This window comes from Strix uralensis, chromosome 2 (genome assembly GCF_047716275.1).
Source record: "Strix uralensis isolate ZFMK-TIS-50842 chromosome 2, bStrUra1, whole genome shotgun sequence".
Taxonomy (NCBI): Eukaryota; Metazoa; Chordata; class Aves; order Strigiformes; family Strigidae; genus Strix; species Strix uralensis.
The window spans coordinates 76633626-76655729 of record NC_133973.1 but is presented as its reverse complement, the minus strand read 5'-3'; the positions used below and the strand labels follow the sequence as shown (position 1 = coordinate 76655729).

General features: G+C 38.5%; 1 protein-coding gene and 1 long non-coding RNA gene across 4 annotated transcripts in view; one reads left to right on the top strand and one right to left on the bottom strand.

Annotated features, from left to right (window-relative positions):
* Nucleotides 1-13775, top strand: part of LOC141939491 (uncharacterized) — a 42775-nt gene extending 29000 nt beyond the window's left edge. The window contains exon 3 of the long non-coding RNA XR_012627596.1: nt 11731-13775. This is a non-coding gene — a long non-coding RNA (uncharacterized LOC141939491). The remainder of the gene's footprint in view (nt 1-11730) is intronic.
* The window catches only part of FGF14 (fibroblast growth factor 14), a 420876-nt gene that overhangs the window by 278237 nt on the left and 120535 nt on the right, over nt 1-22104 (bottom strand). The gene's annotated exons all lie outside the window — the stretch shown is intronic.

Genomic DNA, 22104 nt, shown 5'->3' with positions numbered 1-22104 from the left:
CACTCTTCAGAAGATACAGATTCAATCAGAAGAAAATAATGTCAGGCTTAAGGGAAGAAAAATCCAGTTGTGGATTTATGATTTTGTTGTTTAGAAGGCTGCTAATTCAAGCTCCCTCCCTCCCCTTTTATTTTTATATGACTACACAAGAAATTTCTGTCAGAACAATCAGTCAAAGAAACATTAAACACTCTACTCGGTGGAATACATCCAGTAAACAATCATACTGGAATCAGTTTATCTCCAAGAAATTGAAGGGTATGGGCTCCAGCTCTTATGTAAAATACTTTCTTTTGACTGAAACCAAGTGAAGACACCATCAATTCAGAAGATAAATCTCCCTCTCTTCATCTGTTCTGCTTCTGCATACCCACTTCTTATTAATACTAGTGTTCAAACTCTGGAAAAAACACACATTACAGATTAAGATACCTCAACCCCTCACTTCCCAATTTAAAAATCTTGTCTGAACATACAAAAATCAATATATTACCTGACATTCTGTGAAAACTAAATATAGTTTTATTTCTATTTAATCACAGAATGACTCAGGTCAGAAGAGATCTCAGAAGGCATATAGTCCAACCTCCTGCTCACAGGAGGGTCAACTCTGAGATAAGACCAGGTTGCTCAGAGCTTTACCCTTTTGCATCTTGAAACCCTCCAAGGATGACGTCAGCAAAACCTCCGTGGACAACCTGTCCCACTGCACAATTGTCCTCCTGAGGTGAGAAAGCTCTGCTTTATAAAAGGTTGTAACCTCCCATTTTTCAGTCTGTGGCCACTGCCTCTTGGTCACTTGTTATACACCTCAGAGCCTGCCTCAGACTTCTCAGACCCTTCCCTGTAGGCATTATGGGCCTGCTCTTAGGTCCTCTGAAGCCATCTTCTGTCTCAGGCTGAACAAGCCCCTCTTCCTCAGCACGCCCCAGCACTGACTAATTTGGTGGCACTCTGCTGAGCTTGAATTTATCAACATCTTCCTTGTACTGGAGTGGATAAGAGCCATAAGCAGGACTCCAGGTGCTGTGTGGAGCAGAGAGGGACAACCACTGTCCCAGTCTCCTGGCCATGCTCCTGCTGATGCAGCCATGGATACTGTTGGCCATCTCTGCTGCCACATCTCTCTACTAGCTCTGTCTAGCTTGCTATCTGCCAAGACCTCCAGCTTCTCTCTGCAGAGCTGCTCCCCAGCCAGTGTCATTGCAGAGGGATGGTCCATCCCAGCTGCAGGCCTCCACATCCACCTTTGAGGGATTTCATGACTCCTCTTGGTTGTCTAGGCTTTTCTGGATGGCAGCCCTACCCTCAAGCATATTGATGGCTTCAGATTGCTGATGGAACCTTCAATCTCCTCCTCCAAGTCATTGATAAAGATATTAAACAGGATAGGACCCAGGACAGACCCCTGCAGTACTGCACTTGTAACTGACCTCCAGGTAGAGTACAATCACTGAACTTTAGCCTGACTATCCAACTGTTTTTTTCACCCATCTGGTAGTCCATTGATGTAGTCTGGAACGCCCTAACTTGGACAGAATAATACTGTGGCAGATGGTGTGGAAAGCTTTGCTAAAGTCAAGGTAAGTGACATTCACTGCTCTCCCCTTGTCCACCAATCCAGCAATTTTATCAAAAAAGACAGTAAATTTTGTCAGACATGATTTATCATTGGTAAATTAATGCTGACTGCTCCCAATCACCTTCTTTACGTGCCCAGAAATGTGCTCCAAGAGGACATCTTCTACAATACCCCCAGGGGTCAGAGTGCAGCTGAACCTCTGTAGTTCCCCAGATCGTGATTTTTTACTTTAATGAAGATAGGTGCAACATTTGTCTTTCCCCACTCATTGGGGACCTACCGTGATCTCACTGACTTTCAAAGATGATAGACTGGCCTTGCAAGTACATCAGTCAGCTCTCTAGGCAGCCTTGAATGCAGCCAATCTGATCCCAGGGACTTGTATGGGTTGTGCTCTTAAAACTAATCCCTGGCTCAGTCCTCATCTACTGTTGGTCATTCTCCTCCTCCAAGCCTTTCACTAAGCACAGAGACCTTTCTGGTGAAGAGTGAGGCAAAGAAAGCATTGAGTCTATCAGCCTTATCTGTGCCTCCTGTTACTAAATAAACCACCTCATTCACCAATGGGCTCACATTGTTTAGCCTTTTACTATTAACGTAGCACTAGAAAGTTTTCTTTCTCTGGGTATCCATTACCACTTTCAACTCTCGTTGAGCTTTGGCCTTCCCAACACTATCCATACAAGTCTGGCCAGTGTTTCCATATTCCTCCTTTGTAACCCATCCTTGCTTCCATGTGCAGTGTGCTAGAGTTCATTCATGAGTTCCCTTCTTAGCCAAGCTGGTCTCCTGATATAGTTACTAGATTTCCAGAGTATCAGGATGGAACATTTTTTTCCTTGGAGGATGCTGCCCTTAAGGACCTTCAGATGCTGTCCTTAAAGACCTTCCAGCTCTATTGAGCTCCTCTGCCCTTAAGAGCTGTCTCCCTCTCCACCTACCAGATCCCTGAAGAAGCCAAAGAAGCCTCCTCTGCTACCTGCCTTCCTCACTTTGCTCTGATTTTGAACTGCAGTATTTCATGGTCCCTACATTTAAGGCTGACACAGATTAAATATCATATCCAGTTGAACAAAATGCTTTCTTGTTTTTCATAGCAAATTCAGGACACCATCACACTTGGCCAGCCAATCCAACATTTGTGTGATGCAGTAATATCTGGCATTGGTTGCAAGCCTCCTGCATTGCTTGCACCCCATCTTGTTGCCCTTCTAATAATGCATCATGATATTTTTTCCCCAGGAGGATTTCTAAGCATATCAGGTAAATTCTTTTACATTTCTCTGATTTTTTTTTTTTTTTTTTTTTATTTCAGCATCACAGTTCAGCATCTTTTGAGTATACCTCAATCTTGCAATATTCCCCTCTGGTTTTCATCCTATATACACCTTCATGGGTTGTTAGATCTTTTTCATATTAAAATGAAAATTTTACACAGATCTGTACTTGAAACCATAGGAGCATCATTGCTTACTAAAAGTGAGCTCTTCTTCATTTTAATTTATGTAAATCTTTCCAAATGGTCCATATGAATAGTTTTCCTTTGGTATATTCATTACTGAAGTTAAGCTTACTTGTTTTGTGGTTTGTCCCAGAATGAGTGTTCAACCTAACTGCCAGATTCTCTCTCTAAGTCCATAAGAGCATGGAAAAGCAGGGTGATATAGCTATTTCAAGCCAGAAACATTTTGCAGAAGAAAGAGTGGTTTTAGCTTTCACTAGGCCAATTTGGTAACTAAGGTCCAAATGCCTTAAATAACGAGTCTTTTTCCTATGTGCAAATGACATAATACAATCCTTCACATACAACAAGGCTCAGTCCGGGAAAGGATTGGCAGCTGGGAAGTTTTGTTTAAAGCCTAATAGCTTTGAGGTTTTATTTTAGAATTATTGTTGGCTTGTGAGACTCAATATGTCAGGTTATTAATTAATTCTTTAATATACTTACTTTTTCTCTGTGTAGCCCTAAACACTATGCAAAGGACTGGGGAACTGTGTAAGTCAAATCAAGTAATTCTGTTTCAAGTTAACCCTTTCTTTTCTTATATACCTGTACTGTGACTGAATGCAAAGAACTTTTTAACTAGCATAAACTGAATCTGACTGCTCTGTTAGAACAAATGTTGCCTGTTATTCTGCATATGCCAATCTTCAGTACAATCAATAAGCAACTGCATGACAAAAGGGGAGTACAGGATCATTTGTTTCTCAGTTGTTGCTCAGGCAAAGGGAGCTTGTGCAAAGGAACAGTGTAGGCAACTGCCAAAGGCTGGGAAAGGGACCCAATGAAATCAACAGACTAATCCTTTACATGCATGTTTCAAACCTTCACTAAACAACAGTACACAAGCTGAAAAGAATAATACTAAGAAATGAGAGATTCCTCAAGCAGGCAGACTCAGATGCAAAAATCAAAGACAATAAAAAGGCAATCAGAGTTCAGTGCTGCAAAATACTCAGTATTGTGAACATACATGAAAGTCAGAAGCACTTTCAAGATTTGAGGATGTCACAGGGTCATTCAGCACCTTAGAGAATAAAGGTAGCAAATATTGATTTCAGCAAAACAGTTTGCAGAAGAGTGTGATCAGAGAAAAACCTAATTATAAACAAACAAGGCATGGCACACATTACTTAAAAAATAAATCAATTTTTTGTCAATAATTCACAAATAAATGGGGCAAGTATGGAGTATGTATTTTTTCACAGCTGAGTAATACTCTGATCAACCATATGCTTTGTAAACACCTGACTGAATGTCAGGTCAGATGATTCAGTCACATCTGCATTTCTTCTTCTTCAAATACATTTTTTTTTTTTTCCTAGACAAAGAGAAACCTTCTTAGAGGTGACTCATGTACATGTCTGTAGCTGACTTTCTATGATGTGAAACTTACTCATTCCAGGACAACTTGTAGCTTGGTAAGAAATAGCCACAGTGCTCCACCTTGCAAACAACGTTTACCCAGTCCATTTGAGTATAGCACTGACACAGCAGTCAGTATAAACCTACTCAGACAGCGTACAATCACCTTAATGTAAGCGCAAGTCTTGAGTCAGCCTTGATGAGGCATGCAGACCTTAGGAGACCAGTGGGTGAAACACTTGGAGAGACCTTCTCGAGCAGAGTGGCCCTGATCGAGGCCCTAATAACAGGTAATGCCCTGAAGAACTGCTTGCTTCTCTTATTTAGATGGGCAAGAAAAGAAATCTAAGGGCCTTGTGTGCACACACGTGCGTGCACACACACACACACACTATCAGAGTAACTGCATTTGTACTTTCCTGGGCGCCACTACATTAAGCAATACTTGGCTGTTAGGCTTTTAATATTATTACTACTTTGCGTTGTGAAGTCAACCCATACATAAAGTGATATAAGAACAATTGTAGGTTTAGATAGGTTGAAATCTTGAGCTAATTAATTTAATGCTTTATTGATTAACAGCAAGAAGGAAGCACCTAAACCAAAACCTAGTCAAAACAAGCAAAACTAAGTAACTTGTGGAAAGTGATACAAAGCACACTTCTAAAAAAACGTCACTCGGACTGAATTTTCAACAATGTCTCTGTTTGTTCGCACTTGGTAGGCACAGAAGGGTCACAGAGCAGGTCTGGTCCCTGCTCCTGATCCCCAAGGGTAGCACGCTCCACGTAATTAATTTGGGTCCAGCTCTTTCACACACAGTGCAAAACAGCTGTTCCAGCACAGATTGCAAGCACCATAGCACTTTGGCCTGGGGCACAAGGGAAGGTGGTGCTGTGTTGGTGGAGGAACATGCGGTTCTGCCTCTCAGCAATTCTTCATCCTTGAGCACTGAGGCAGGGATGCAATATAGGCATGAGAAATGACAGCACCCAAAGTAGCCTGCTTCACTGGCCGTCACAGAAGTTGATTGTACCCATGTGGTTTGGTTGCTCTGGGAATTTGGCAACACCTAAGGAAAAAAGACTTTTCTGGGTATCAAAGTCCATATCAACACAGAATCCTAAAAAAGGCTTTACCCGCCTCTCGATGGGGCACAGCTTTTCACCACGCTGCAAATCTGAGAGTCTTCTGCTCCCAGCCATGCTTTGCTTACTTTTAGTCACACAGCGACCTTCTCATCACCCCTTTCTTAGGACCCTTCCTCTAACCACTTATATTTCAATAATTCATCTTATTTCACCTCATAAATTTCCATCCATGTATATGATTTTCCCATTGCAGGTTTTCTCATCTTTTCCTGGCTGAACACTCAAATAAAAGGGCCCCAAGCATTGCAGCAGCATATGCCATTTATATCTCAGCCTCCGCCAACCCTCAGTATGATAATTAGAAGTGGAGTCCTCTCATCCTACTTGAAAAAAAATCCAAATCCCCTTGTTTTTAAAACAAAATGAAACATTTTCAAAATAAACCAACATCATGTTTAATACAAAATTAATTTCAAACATAGGGTTTTATTGTTGTGAGGTAGCTTGAACAAGCTAAAAATACCTGAATGCTTCTCAGAATCTGAAAACTTGAAGAACAAAATTACTCCAAACCTCAGAGCCAGAAATGCTAAAACCTTTGTAGGTGTGTACAGTATTAACTCAGCAATAAAGCAGAAGCCAGTGTTCAGCCTGATTGTTGATTTAATTTATGTAGAAAAGTAAACCAATTCAAAATACACTCTTTTGCTTCACTTATTTATTCACATGTACAATTTCACTAAAGCTAGCTAGAAGTTCACTAATGAGAGATTAAGCCTCAAAATCCTCTGAAAAATTTGAAAAGACGTCAGTGAATTCAACTTCTCATATATTGCTGTGACTGAAACATCTCCTCAGTAGCACAGCTAAAAAAAATAAAATTGTATACCTATTCAAGCGCCCTGTAAATCAAAATAGAATCACTAAGCTGCCCTGTTACCTGAAACTCTGTCCTTCGGAAGTTAGCCACTGTAATAGTTTTTTTCTGTCTGAAGCTGAGGCAATTATTCTTTCACCAGAATTAAAATTAACCGGTGAATGAAAGCTTGATAAAAGTTTGTGGTTCTTATTCAAGAGAAATAACAGCTTTTCAATCATTCTAACTGGACTACTGTGTTTTTAGTAAAACAAAAATAAGCTTGCTTTTTCCATTCCAGAACAAATAAAACAAATCTTCAGGATTACTGGAATGTGGTAAAACATAGAATTTTCTTATCCAAATTCCAGGTCATTGGAGAATGGGTGAAAAAGGAACATACATCTCTTCATCCACTCCATGTTCATTGCAGAAATAATTAAATCAACACACATCTAATGAATGCATTTCTAGCAAAAGAAAGAAGTGAATGTTTTACAAGGCTATTCTGAGATATTTGGGGGAAATTTGGTAAGTATAGCATGATCCTCAAACTCAATTTACTAAAACATTAATGTCCCCTCAGCCTGTCAAAAAAAGTTTATATTAGGATATAAATTCTGTCCTTTTTTTCCCCTAGAGAATCTCTATTATAACAACTTTATTTCATGTTGCACTCAAAAATAAGATTTTAAGCATGACTATCCAATAATTCCATATGAAACAGAAAAACTTTCCTCGGCTTGGTCTAATATAAAAATATTACTTGGCAACCAAAATTAATTCCTTTTTTAGGGCATTTATTTTCTTACTAAAGAAACTGAAAGGTGATATTGCATTCCTTCAAGGCTTCTTTGCAGCTGGACCTTCCCTTGGAGATGCAATATCTGCACTAAACAAACCCCCATTAGTTACAGCTCAGAGATCCTCTGGAGATGCATCATTCTTGCCTTAGCAACTTACCAAAACCCATTCAATCTTTTCAGGGAAAAAGCTCCACCAGGCACAGGCAACCGCTCACTGGTGACAGCCCTGTTATTAGACAAACATGATAAAAACACATTTCTCCCAGCCTTGTCACCATTTCATGGACAGTCCACTCTCATTCCCCTAGACCTTCGATCCAACATCTTCAAACCTCTAAGGTTGATCTGTGTCACCCCGTCATGATTGTGGCAGCCATCCCTTGATCACTGCCTCTCCCAGATGTAGCTGCTGTCTGACCCTCCCCACTGAGAGACAGCTGTGGGAGACTGGCTACCTACCAGCTACCCCTGGCTAGCAAGGACAGAGCATTTGGAGTTTAGCTTTGTGCCTGTGCCTCATCAGTGTGCTCACCCTACCTGCCACGTGGCCAAGCTCAAGCTCAACCCCAGCCACGCATCTGGCACACCTTTCCAACATGGGCCTTTTCCTTTGGTCTTAAATATCCAGTTAGGAGTCATATCATCATCCAAACATGCCACAATAGCAAGAATTTATCTTCTGGTTTTGTCTTTGAAAATCTGCTGTGAAAGCATTATGCAACACCATGCTGAAAGCAATCAATCCTCCTCAACCTTGCCTATCCTGTCAAAAAAAAAAAAAAAAAAAGCAGACTGTGATTCCCTTTCTTGAAATTTCTATCTAAAGTGGAAATAGAGTTAAAAATTAGTGGCTTTGTCTTTTCTCTTTTTTAAACAGTTTTTTCTTCTCTGTCAAAAAAAGTCTGTTCAACAGTTTACTTCATGTTAATTTCTTATTTTGACAACCCCACAGAATACTAAATCAAGAAGTTTACCGAGTTTGATACCACAAAAAACACTGAAAGGGGAAAAAATTCTTAGGAAATGGTTTTTCATGAAGGGTTTCATATTTTTTCATCTATTTTTTTTTCATGTGATATTTTTCAGATTTATTTTGGTTTTATATCAGCACTCACTGTACTTATGAATCAGGAAAAACTACCTTTTTGGATTTTTATCTGGCAAAAAAAGATTAATTACAAACAAAAACTCACTAAGCTGCCATCCTATCTATATGAACAAAATTTAAGTATGTCAAATATATCAGATGAAATTAAACAGGAAAAATCTATTACTTTGTATTGTGTCCATCTATAAAAAACTGAGGGTTGTGATGCCAACAGCAAATTAGCAGGCAAAATATTAAAAATGAAAGCTTGGGGAAGAAGAAAACAGCAGTTAAAGGGGAAGAAAAAGAATACAACTGTGTTTAATGCAATTATTATATGCACAGTATGCAGCAATCCTAAAGAAAAGAGATACTCGCAGGTGGTATTATTCTATATAGCTTTATGCCTCATCCTAACAAAGAGCCTTGAATTGTGCTTCTCTACATCCAGCAAACACCCGTGGGCTCACAGGAAGAAAAGGACAGTATTTTCAGATTATTGTTGTCGGCTCCCTTTACATATTGTTGCAACTGCCACTTTTTAAAATATTAAACACCCTGGAAGAAACACTGACAAAGCCTGAGATTTGAAAGAAAGAACACTAAGGTGAGCCCACCAAACAAGCAATTTATCGCTACAGCTTGCATTCACCTCATCTGCTTGGCAATTTAAAGATCATGGACACTGAATGAAGTCAGCTACCCAGGGGAATTATGGCAGTACCCTTTACAAATAACATAAATATTAACAAGGATTTTACTTCTATTAAAAATCTGTAGGTTGTAATAACTCCAATTACAATAAGTCAATTCTCACATTAATTCTCACCTTCCCCAAATCCTGTTTTAAAATCAATAACATTCCTGTGGATTTAAAATCTACTTTTCATCCACAATTCAAAAGTCTTTTCAGATGTAAACTTTCAACACACCAGTGAAGCACACGTTGTTCTCTTCACTTTCAAAAGAGGTGCTGTAATAAGCTTGAAGGCTTGTCTACAAAAGGGAGCTGATGAGGCTGATGTGAATTTACAGCTTCCCAGCTACTTCAGGGCAACTCATATGCCCACATCATTAGGACACAGTGGTCACCTCATGGCACATCTAACCAGGATCAGCTACCAAGAGGCCCTGGTGCAGATGTATCCATGGGGCAACACGGCCACCAGCAACCAATGTCCATCCCATTCTGCTCAGGTTTTCAGCTGTGCTGGTGAGGCGGCCTCACTGGGCCATGCTGGGTTTTGTTTAAGCGGACTCAGGTTGCATGCCCAGGTCAGGGGATGCCAGTGGGCTAGGTGGCCTTTTCAAACACACCTCCTTTAGCAGCAGTGTCATATTAGATCCATTTAAGCTACACGTGGGGTTATACTTTACCCCTTTTTAACATACTTCAGGGTAATGTCTCCGCATTACAGGCTCTGTGCAAGTTGCCCAAACCCAATAGGTGTATCTATACAGGTATTTTTGCAAGAGAAGCAGAAGGTAGCAAAGCCAAGTCCAGACAGAAACAGAGGGACTTCCCTGGAAGGGTAAATTAACTAACTCAAGGTGTGATTTGATAACAGCTCAAACTACTCTATGGTGGAGCTGTCACTCCCTTCCTTTAGCCTGAAACCTAATTTTACCATAAAAAAGCATGCTTGCAAAATGCAGGGCCCCCTACACCTCCACCTAACACAACTTCATTCCACCACTAATACTGCAGCTGCAGGTTATTTGTAATAAGTAGCTAAATGACAGACCTTCCCATACTTCATTTCAGCACAAACACAAACCACTTGTTTTTTCCCCACATCAATTTATAACTCAGCTAATCCTAATGTAACACATAGCCAGTAGAAGACATACTGCCTGCACTGGGCTCTAAAGTTCTGGGTATTTAAAGGTGGACTAAACCCCAAGAAGCTTTCCAAGGAGTATGAGGAAACTAAAATTTATATTCATAAGTGTTGCTGTATAGCTTATTGCTTTGAAGGGTGTGGCAGCTGAAAAAGGTCTTTATTAAAATGGTAAGGATCTGCACTTATTCTTGATGCTTCTTTACAGTCTGCCTGCATATGATCACCCTTATAATCCTGTCACTCACCTACCAAAAAAACTCGCCCTACTAGGAGATACGAGAGCAATTTAAGGCATAATTCTGCTCAGAACAGAGAAGTTTCATTATGGACCAATTTGAAAATAACCATTACTTAGAAATTTAATGGCTTTGTACTCTGCAAAAACTCTTACGTTTGCAATTAAGCTCATCTTGTGAACACAATGGTAGGTATCCCGAAACTACACCAATATATGACTTATTGTATGAAAATTCATTTACTGATTTTGGGTTAGGGTTTTTTTTTTCTTCTTCTACACTGCAGTACATTTCTGAACATGACAGCAGATAGCTGTTCCATCTGGGTTCCCACCAAACTTTCCCTCCAACTGCAAAACTACAAATCTGACAGTCACTCTCTAAATTTTCTTCTCAGGTCCACTCAATGTAAAATTAATTCCAGCATTCTCATTACCCTCCTTTCTACTCCAACACATCAAAAATTATTAAATGTGTAATTAGGTTATAAAAGTAATTCATATCTAATAACTAAAATATGTTAATTTTTTTGTTTTTACTTCAGCAGTATAGCAGAAGTACAATCTTGTGCTATAATGCTTTTGGCATTGTAATAAATTTAAATATATTGGAATAGTCAGTACACATACATTTGTATGAAAACTGTATACCAGCTTTCATGCCAATTATTTTCTAAGTATTTACAAGAGAAGATTCAGGTAAGCATGCCATTTGAAAAAGACAAGCTGCCAAATACTCAGCTCACAGAAATCTTTTTCTTAGAATTTTGTATATAGCAACTCCATTTTGTTCCATCTTATGTTGTGCAAATTTACTTGTCAGCCTCTACACAATGCTATTTACTACACTTCTGTCTTAAACTTTCTACAGTGACTATGATTATGTCTGACATACAGAAACTAAAAGGCATTTTTAAATTACATTTAGAAAGGATGTGATTTATGTTATCAATTAGTATCTATGTCTTTACTTGGCATATACAAATCTTGAAATTACTCACATACAAAATCATATGCACATGTACCAAAAAACTTAGACTTCAGATTAGACTCTCCACAATTTTCTACACAATAAATTTGAAGGAGAAAGGTGATCTTCAGGTAAAGGCTATGAGTTTGCACTTGAACCACCTGTCGGGATGAAAAAACCTTTGTAATTTTCCTGCGTCTAGTAACCCCATTAGCAAAATACAAGCAGTAACTATATGACTATACAGGTCAGTGGTGCATAACAAAACTGCAAATAAAGATGATATAGACAGCTTGAGTTAGCTTTGAACTAGCTAGCGTAGCTTCTGCAAGCCATATAACCTTGACCATACCTGGTGGCAGATGAGACATTATTTGTACTCCTGTTTTGCAGGAACCCAACTGTAGGAGCCTAAGTCATCCCCGGCCACCTGCCCAACCCCTTCCCACAGGCAGTGAAGAGAAGATGCCCAGAGACCCACCACTGCTGACTGTTCACCACCCAGTACAAGGAACGGGACCAATGCAGTGCCACACAAAAATAATTGTCTTGGATGAATTTAACAGTGAAATTTATCTTAGAAAAAAATATGTTTATGCTTTACATAAGACAGTTACCAAATGATTATATCCTGTTAATACACATAAAAGTCTGAGGCGGAAGGTTTTTATCTCAAAAGGAAAATATGGCAAAGCATTTACAACTAAAATTGTAACAGGCATTCAGGTACACTGTGGTTGTTGAATCACTGGTAATACATATTTTCACCTTTCCACTCTGAATATCAAATCTGCTTTACACTGATCACTGCAATGAAAAGTGAAACATTTTAAAACTGCAGAAATTTTACTGAATTAGTATTACGTAGCTGATGTCCCTCCATAATTAAGTTTTTTTTCTGTATGTATAGGTCTAAGTGCTGATGACAGAAACCAGAGGAAAGCCATATGAAAACATGAAGAAAAACCTCTCAGCTTGTACAGTTATTATATTCCAATGCCTATCAACATCTTGTCTGGAGATTATGAAGTTGATATAGTGCTGGGCTATGAAGTGCTGTGTCATTTCAGACATGTGAGACCATATTAAGGTTGACTTTAGGATTACCTTGGTCTGCAAAAGCTGTTGCAGATACCTGCAGGTATAAGCAAAAATTGTTGGTTTTGTTTTCAAAAATAATAAGGAGCAAGATGGCTTTAGCATGAGAAGGGCAGGGGGATGTTCCCTTCTGGGAATGACCCCTATCCTTACTGGGGTCATACCTGAATATGGTCCAAAAATTAAGTTAGGAATAGGAAAAGTGCAACTGCTTCAAGGAAGAGGGATAAATTAGGACAGCTCTCCCTCTCAAGCACCCAGAGGCCAGGGTGTGCGGAGGGTAAGCAGAAGTAGATAGTCACTTAGCCTTCCTTTCAAATCCACTCTGTCCCCTTCTTACTCTTGTGACAGCACTGTTGAAGAAAGGTGTAACAGCTTTGTGAAATGTAGCTCTTTCAAGTGTGCTTACCTGCTATCTAGTAAAAACCTGTTCTGAAAGCAAGCTGGAGGCCCTCTTGATGCCTTTATATAAAAACACTCCCTTTCAAAATAGACAAGTTTACCTTTGTGTACTACTAATTACTTCAGTGGATGCTTTCATCTCCCTGCCTTGGGCTTTATGGGCCATATATAATGCTAGCTGGGAATTAAAGAAAAAGTCCACTGCCATTGTGCATTAACTTCCTATTCAATGCATGTTCACTCTACCTGATTTTGGAAGATACCTTAACACTTTACATTTGTATGGAACATTAATTACATATAAGGGGAAAAAGTCATCACATGTCATATGTAGGTCTTTACATAACAAGACAGAGGAAACATAATTTATCAAATGAAAATAGCATATCCAGACAAACTTACAGCCCTGAGAATACAGCAGTGAAATTGAAGATAATAACTCATCCTAATTTTTCTCAGACATAAGAAAAATTGTCTGATTATCATTTTAGGAAAATAATTTCAGAAACAAAAAGCTATTTCTTTTGAAGGCATTAGATATTGTAACAACATATTAAGGTTAGTACAATACTAGTCTCCAGGACTATTTTATTCCTAGGTCTTGAAAAGTTAGGAATGTTAAGAAACAGCTGCTGTTGTCTAGGGAAAAATCTATTTCATGTCAAGTTTTCAGGACATATTCCCTCCTGACCCTTAGCAAGCGTTTTGTCAGCTTGGAAGCATGAAAGGAAAGGCTCCAAAATTTTGACTACTGAAATTCAGGATAGTTAGTGAAAAGAAGGTTCACAATATGCTTGTCCTATCTCCAGCAACTGCTACAGCTGACTATTAGAGACATGATACTGTGCTGGATGACATGTTGTATGGATTTCTCATGTTACCAAATTGATCTTTTTCCAAGAATGCTTTCTTCTCCTAAAAATAAAAATATGAAAACTTGGATCTGGACTTCACTTATAATAAATGCTGCAAGCCACAGGTATGACACATCATCAAAGACAGGAAATCACTTTTGTTAAAACAGAAGAAATATTCTAAAGTGTAATTCATCAAAAAAAAGTAAAACATCATAACAAGCTGAAATTAAAAAATAAAAACATGACCACTGTGTTTAAAAATAATGTTGGACCAGCTTTATAATTCAAGAAATTCCTACTGGCTAGTAACTAAACTTTCTCTGGAATTTATGGCTCAGTCTTACTCTCACAGTAATGAATGCTTATGAATCTTTTACTGAAATGAATGCATGAGTCTTTTAATTTTATTGGAAGACATATGGATCTTCCACTCAAGCAAAGTTATTGCTGAGTCTTAATGATTTTTTTTTCAACAGTACAATATTATTACTTTCTAAATGTTCAAGATTTTTCATTTCGGCACTGATTTCCAGTACCTGTTAATAACGGTACTGCTGCTATTTCCCGGAACTGGTACAGTCATTCAGGGGCAACCTGTACTGCCTAAGGTACTTCAGCAATGATGCTGCACATGCATATTTGAATTATGTGTCTCCAGCAGTTAATATCTCCCTTGGCTTTTCCTTTTTTGGACCAATGTAAAGCCTAATCTGGCCCAAACAATAGGATTCTCAGATTTCTTGCTGCTAGGCAGTATCTGTTTCCCTTTACTATTAATTTATAGATGGTTGCAGTTTGCTGAATGCTGAAAACTACGAAAATACTGCCCTACAGGTACAGGTTAGAGATATAATCATGCACAAAGTTCTGTTTTAAAAAAAAGCCCAACATACAAATAAAGGTTGGTAACTTTTAAAATGCATGAATTAGCTTCTGAGATTGATCTCTGCAGACTGTATCAAGATAAGGTTTAGGCCTCCAGTTATTAAAGATAGAAACAATTTCTATTTCCCTCTGTTCCTTAATAAAAGCAAGACTCCTTTCTAATGTCATTAATTAAAAGTTCTGACATCTTTAAGAAGTACTATCCCAGTTAGCAGCATATTTAAATCTGTATATTTGAAAGAAAGAAAACCATAAAAATGAGACTTATATTTTGTAGAAGTACAAACTGGAGAAATCCCCCATTAAAGAACGCTTTGACAATGAGTGGAAAATCAGTATCCATTTTTTGACAATATTATTGATACACAAGTTTGTGATCCAAGATGCAGAACTAAAATCTGCCTTTCAACCTTTTGACTTCTGAAAGTTCAGAGTGGGTTTCTAATTTGGATTTGGGTCATTTGTACTCTTGTTACATGCCTCTGTGTTGCTCCCATTGATTTTAACCTAAAATGACACTTTTAGAAAGTGCTTATTTAGTTCCATGTTAAAGCTGAAAAGCACAGTCTCAAATCTTTCTCTTTGAAAGACACAAAACCTAAAACCCAGCTACAGTTGCCAGTTCCCTGTACTCCATAGCCCCACACATTGTTTTCATGCAAGGAAGGCAACATGAGATGTAGTCCAGAATATGATTCAGTGACCCATCCAGAACAACAGAACTAGAACAAACAGAAGATAATGAATCTGGTTGCTGCTTGTATGAAGCAACGAATGGGTGGCAAGGCAAAGGCTGGCACATTGATTAAAAGAAAAACCACCCAAAACCAGCCAGATGTTCAGCTGAATGACTTGCAGGTAAGGAATGTTGGGACAGTCTCACGGGTGCAGTGACAATTCAAACTGCTCCCTTCTTGTCTTCTCTGTTCTGGTACACCGTACTGGAAACAACAGTAAGAGAAGTTCAATTTGGGATGAGACTAAAGAGTGGGAAAAAGAAGCTGTTGGGATGAGACTAAAGAGTGGGAAAAAGAAGCTGTATGACTTACGGTCAATCAAAAGGAAGTTTATTCTTGCATTTTTGGCTCCGGCCCAATTCAGGGTGTTGTGCTGATCTGGGTAACTCTGCCATGCTACCACAGCAAGACTTGAATACTGATGTGGAGAATCCCACAAGAGGTATGGCACAGCCCTTCGAGGAAAAAATTGTCTGGGTGCGATAAAAATTTCTGATTACCACTATAGAGATGTTTCTTTTGGGTATGGGATAGAGGGATGGAGGAGGGCCTGTTCCACAACAGCTATCACAGTATAAAACATCTCTCACAGGAACATCTAAAGACATTTTATAAATACAGATGAAGTCTCCCGAGACCTTGACAATTTTTGGAAATAATATGCTTGTATTGTGGAAAGCCACTCTGCTGTCTGGAGGAGTTATCGAATTGCACAAGACCATAAATGCGTAACAAAGCTCTCAGTAAATGTAGGTTATTGCAGAAGAACTGTAAGAAAATATTGTGGCATAAAGATGGGGCAGGAAGGAGGAAAGCTGAGAGTGATGCTCCACATTTCCACCTCCAGATGTTTACAGCTACCCCCTGTCACCAGCCTGTCACTGGCGACATGCAGCCCCTCTTTCAGGACAGTGCTGGTCTGTGGGGCTCAGACGTCCCTTCCTGATATTTAAGCTTTTTCTTTCAGAGTGCTGGGGCAGGCACCCATCTTACTTCCCCCTTGCTACAGTTCAGTGTCTTGCCAGAAGTTATACTTACCTTGCTTACCTTCCTTACCTTTCTGTGTGATAAATTCATGGCTCAAAAGACGTGCAGCTGAAAGTGGCTTTATTTTTTTTAAGCACACAATTTCCCCCCACAAATACACTCATCTTAATTTGCCTTTAATCTTGTTAGTAGGAAAGTACTTGGAAGTAAACTGCAAAAAGTCCATTAAGTGTCATGAACGCTCTCAGCCTAGGTGCAATTTTAATTTAACTAATGTTCTTTAATAACATGTCATCTGACAGGCAAAACCATTTCCATTCAAAAAAGAAAATGCATGGGAAGTTTCAACGACTGTTAATTTTGTGAACACATAACATTAAGCAAATTATATTCTTAAAAATCAGGTTATTCCACACAATATCCAGTTACCAAAACAATATTTCTCAGCCTAACAGCATTTTGATATTTATACCTATAAAGCTATTATTATGCACCCATTGCAATAAGTGATCATAGTAATTGCTTGCAAAACCAAACAGGGAAACATTTCTGACCAACTGGAAAAAAAGAAAAAAGAAAAAGAATGGAGCTGTCCCAACACACAGCAAAAAGGCAATTAAAACTTATGGGGGTTTTTTGCTGCAGTTATCGATTTGTTTAAAAAATGAGCTCTCAGTTTGGTCATTTACATCAAAATGGAAAAAGAGGACTGGCCATCTATTAGTGCCAAGTCAGAGCAGTGACTGAAATCTGCATAATCACTAGTATTTATTTTCACAGATTTTCCTTCTGTGCTCCTGGCTTCCAGCAAGAGTTAAGCCCTGAATTGCCTTCCTACTCACTGAACTCACCACAATGGTAAGTGTGGTTGTTCTTGAGCACCTCAAAGTACCTCTTAAGTAACAAAAAGTACACATTTCTCTGGCTGGATTGGGGTGTGTGTTTTACCATATAGAGATACAAAAATGCCCTCATATTGTATATTTAAGTGACAATAAAGCCACTGAAAAATCAGTTGTGATTAGACATCTTCAGGTGAACACCCAGGTGGACAGTGATTCAACCTGTTTTGTTTGACCTTAGTGATAACAACTGCCACTCTAAAAAAATGTCACAGGAGAGTTTATACAAGGCTTTGGCAGACAGGCCATGCACTTCCCAGAATACAAATTATTAGGGCTTAGCCCCGAATCTTCAGAAGTTCTAGGTATGATGTTTTTTTTCTTTCCTTGGAGTTTTTCTACTCCCTCAGCTTAGTGAGCCTTATCCTGCTTCTGTTGTTCTTATCACAAAATGCTCAGAATATATTTCTTGAGTTTTTAGAGTGTGTGTCAGAACTGTTCATCAAATACAGGGCAGACTTATGCTACAGCTTCATCCTGAAAAAAGTTAATCAGCAATTGCAAAAAATCAATCCACGTGCACTAAGCCCACGAGATACCAAAGATGAAGACCCTTTTCAGATACAGTACTGAAAAATCTCAGCAAAGGAAATAGAAATTTGATATTGAAAATGAAAGAAGTCTTAATAGTGACCGAAAGTTCCATGTGAAAAAATAATACATACATACGTACATAAATATGAGTAAACATCCGAGATCCCTATATGAGGTTTATTTAGCACCCACATGTTTCTTAACTTAATGCAGGAATAGTTCACAGAAATGAGGGTGATACTGTTCAAAGAAAGACATGAGAAATAGTAATTTTCCATATTTATTTCACATATAGAAATCACATCCTAAGGTGATGAAAGTAATAAATTAGTCCACCTCAGAAATTTCCTTAGTCAGAGTTCAGAAACAGTATTATGTCTTATTGATAAGCTGTATTCAATAATAGTAAAAATGCACAAATATAATATGCACAGCTACACTCAGTCAGAAACATCAATCAACAAATAAGTTGATAGTCTTTTCTTCACAGAGGCTTATCCCACATATCTTTGATATTCTTCTTTTAAACCTCTGCCTCAAATAATAGATTTTAACCAAAGTATCAAATGTGATTAACAGCTTAGAGTAAATAAAAAAGTAGATACCTTAAAAAGGCAGTGTTAGCTTTAATAGCAGCTCTCCTGGCTTTGCATTTTATTCATACAAAGGAAAAGAAAGGAAACTAATCATCTAAGACAGTTTTAACTGGAACTCTAGGCAGCCTTGTTAAACTGCTTGGTTTTGGCTGGAAGGGAGATTTCTCCTTTTCACTAACCCTTTCATCAAATAACCTCATCTGTTTTACCTGACTTCTGGAGTGAGGCATGACTTGTAATTTGGGAGGTTTCATATTTTATTTCTAATAATTAGACAATAGCAGCTAAACATTGCTTATCTTTTAAATCCAAGTCTCATGACCTTTCACTGAACTTTGAAATGTAAAGAGACCTTGGCAGATACAGTAAGCAATGAATACAGTTTGGGATCATCCTGAAATTTTCTCCTAATCAGGTCTTCCCCTAATCCTGTAACTGGAATAGGAGGTTGGAGCATTCTCCTTTAGCTCTAAGAGGGCTTCAGTGTCCATATGAGCATAGCAAGAGAGCAGACCTTATTTGTGTCACTTCAGTTCTCCCCTTATCTGGGAGTATCATGAAAACATAGGACTAGAATGATCATTAAACATCATTTAGTCTAACTTCCAGCACTGAGACAGAATAAAATGTACACAAATAGATGTAGGTAAGATAATAATTAACTCTGCCATTAAGGCCAATTTTCTTTTAAATTCCAGGTGAATGTATAGTTAGTTGACAAAAATAGTTCTTGATCTGAATTCACTTCCCAGGGCCAACCCTGCAAACATACCCATGTATTAGTCATTAAACAAAGACTTAATTCTCCTTCAGTCATTTGAATTGCCTGTGAAAGAAAAGCACAGTATCTGAATATATGCAAAACAGACTGAAAGCAAAAAAATATCCTAATGGTGAAGGCACTTGCTTCTTTGTGCTTTCGTTTGTTAAAGGGAAGGTTTAACGGAAAATGGTGATATTGTAAAAATAATTTTTTGGACTTTGAGTATGAAATAATTGGAAAATTAATATGAAAAGTATGCAGAAAAATTTATAAATTATAAAAGAATTATAACTCCATTAATTTTTAAATTCAAATATTACCATCTTTAAAAAGTCACTGATGATATCTGCTTACTGTAAATGTGAAGAATAAATATAGAATATAGATCTGTATTCTGACCTAAATTTGTTCATTTCCTCCAGCCAACTCCGTTATGTTGACACATATCCAAGCTCCTGCTGTAGAAAAAGGAGATATGCCAAACTTGGCTCGTGCTGAGCTTACAGAGAAATTACAATGATTTTCAGCTTGTGCTCAGGAATCAAAAAAGATATTTCACTTCTTAGCACAAATATTATAAACAGAATAACAGACTCAAACTTATACTTCTAAAGACTATATCCATAGTTATAATTACAGTGAATCTTAAAAACCTTATTTTTAAAATATTGTGATATGCACATAAATTGTTAAAGAATATTATTATGGTTGTAGAAGTCATTTGTTCATATTCAGCCTTTAGAAGATGTCAGAACTAGGAGTGCTTATTTCTTTAAAATGTTTTTTCACGACACTTAGGTCTTACTAAGTACACCATCTTGACAGGGCTCATTTGATGAACATCTATTCAACATTTCATTACAGTTGGAGGCGTAGTCCAATATCTTATTTACTACAAATGATTCAAATTCTAGTCTGAAAGAGCAATCATTAATTTCCTCATGGGCTTTTTCAAGGCTGCTATCATTTATGCTAGCCAAAGGCCTCAGGAAAACTCATCTCCTTTTCAGGTGAGGGCCATAACAGCAATCCTGATTTCACAGCTGGGAAACTGTGACACAGTGATGTCACGTTAAATGTGCCCAAAAATACTGAGTGAAAATTGACAGGTTCCCACTGAGCTTACATGAACTAAGGCGCATGGAGGCTCACCATTCAGACAGAACTGAGCATATTTCCAACAGACAAATAGCCGCTGTGAAGATAACCTTATCCTTCCCACCGAAAAGTTTCACGTGAAGATAACCTTATCCCTCCCACAGCAAAATATCACAATCTTCCTCCTGACCACTGAAGTGCTACAGAGCTCCTTTACAAATGGGGCACAAGATAGTTCAGCACATGGAGAAACCTGGTAGATTTGTCAAATTTCACTCTTAGGAAGGATCTGGGGTGGGGTTTTTTCCCCTCTCTCTCCTTTGTGACATTTTCCCCTGAAGCTCAGAGGGAAAATACTCCTAAGAACCAGCAGGGCTGCAGAATGACTGGGAGAGACACAGGTTTCTGCAGCAGCCACCAGACCTCAGCACACATACAGCCGCCCAGCTGGCTGTGCTTAGGCCACCACCTACCACTAACTGTATCCTAGAGAAACAAAGCAGTGGAGTAAAAGGTAAATACAGAGAAACTGCTGTAGTGCTCATGCCCTAGAGCTGTCACAATGATGACATTCAAACATTAACTTCAGCACTTACATGGTATTCTTTGGGACCATTTATATCTGGCCAAGCCAAGATATCTATTATATAGGTATTTAAATCTGAGCTGGTTGCCCTAGGCTCTCTTTCTAGTCAATAGAGAGAAAGAAGCAGTTCTTGGGCATGACTCATCTCCCCCTAAGGCAAGTGTCCAAAATAGGTCAGATGAATCACACCCTAAAAGCATCTGTTTCTTTCCATTGACAGTGAAGAGGCCAACACCAACAAGCTCAAATGCAAACTGCTACCACATAGAAGACATCTGAGGTTTGGGGAGCTGAACCCCACCCATTCCCTACAAACAAGTTGCAGTGCCAGGGCTCAACCTTGTCAGGTACAGCCTTGCTAGGAAAAAAAGGCTCTTTTATACTCATACTCAAACCCATTCCCAGAAGTGTATCTTTATCTTTTCACCTTCACATAGGAGCTGTTTTCCTGTTCCCTTCTTCCAGAGACGCATGTCACCTTGAACTTCACAGCATGTCCTTCTAGCAGTACTCCTCTAAGTGCTCTCCCTACTTCCTTAGGCACTTCCCCTCCTCTGCAGCCTTCTCCTGAGTGCATTTATCCCTTGCAGCTGCATTTCATCATCCCATCTGCTGTCTTGCCAGTGCCTGCGTTAACCATTTCTCTGCTTGAAAGAGCTTGTAAACCCTACCCCACACCAGGACTCTGGATACTTTTATTAACATTTATCCATACCGTGCACACTGAAGAGCATGTCTGCATGTTAGCTTATTGCATTTGAAGGAAACCATTTGGAGAAGTGATAAAATAATGTAAAAATTGAAGTCTTCTGGCCCTTTTGAAATAAGAAAAAATTTAGTGTGTTTCCCCTCAAAAAGTATTCTACAGTATTTAAGGACCCTGCGTTGTAATAATGAAAATATTGCAGCAGCATATTAATGGTGATACCATAGTTCAATCATAATGAAAATAAAACATGTAAGTATACAGAAGCAAGTTGCATGAATGAAGAAACCGCATCTTTTTTCCTTCCAAGTGAACCTACAGTCTACATTTCAGGAAAAAAAAAAAAAAAAAGTTACCTGTGTTTCACACAAGTTAGAGGTTATATTACCATGCACCAACACAAAATAGCAGCAGCAGCACAGACAACTCCACAAAAAGGGAGAGGAAGACAGTGTCTCATGAATTCTTAATTCATTAAGGAATGAATACACTCCTACAATTTGTAAAGGAATAAATCTGTTCTGAAGAACAAGGCAATTTGGGTAAAGGAGGAGTATCTAATCATTTTCCTTTTGATCTGAAAATATACCTTTTAGGCATCACTATGTGCAGCTGA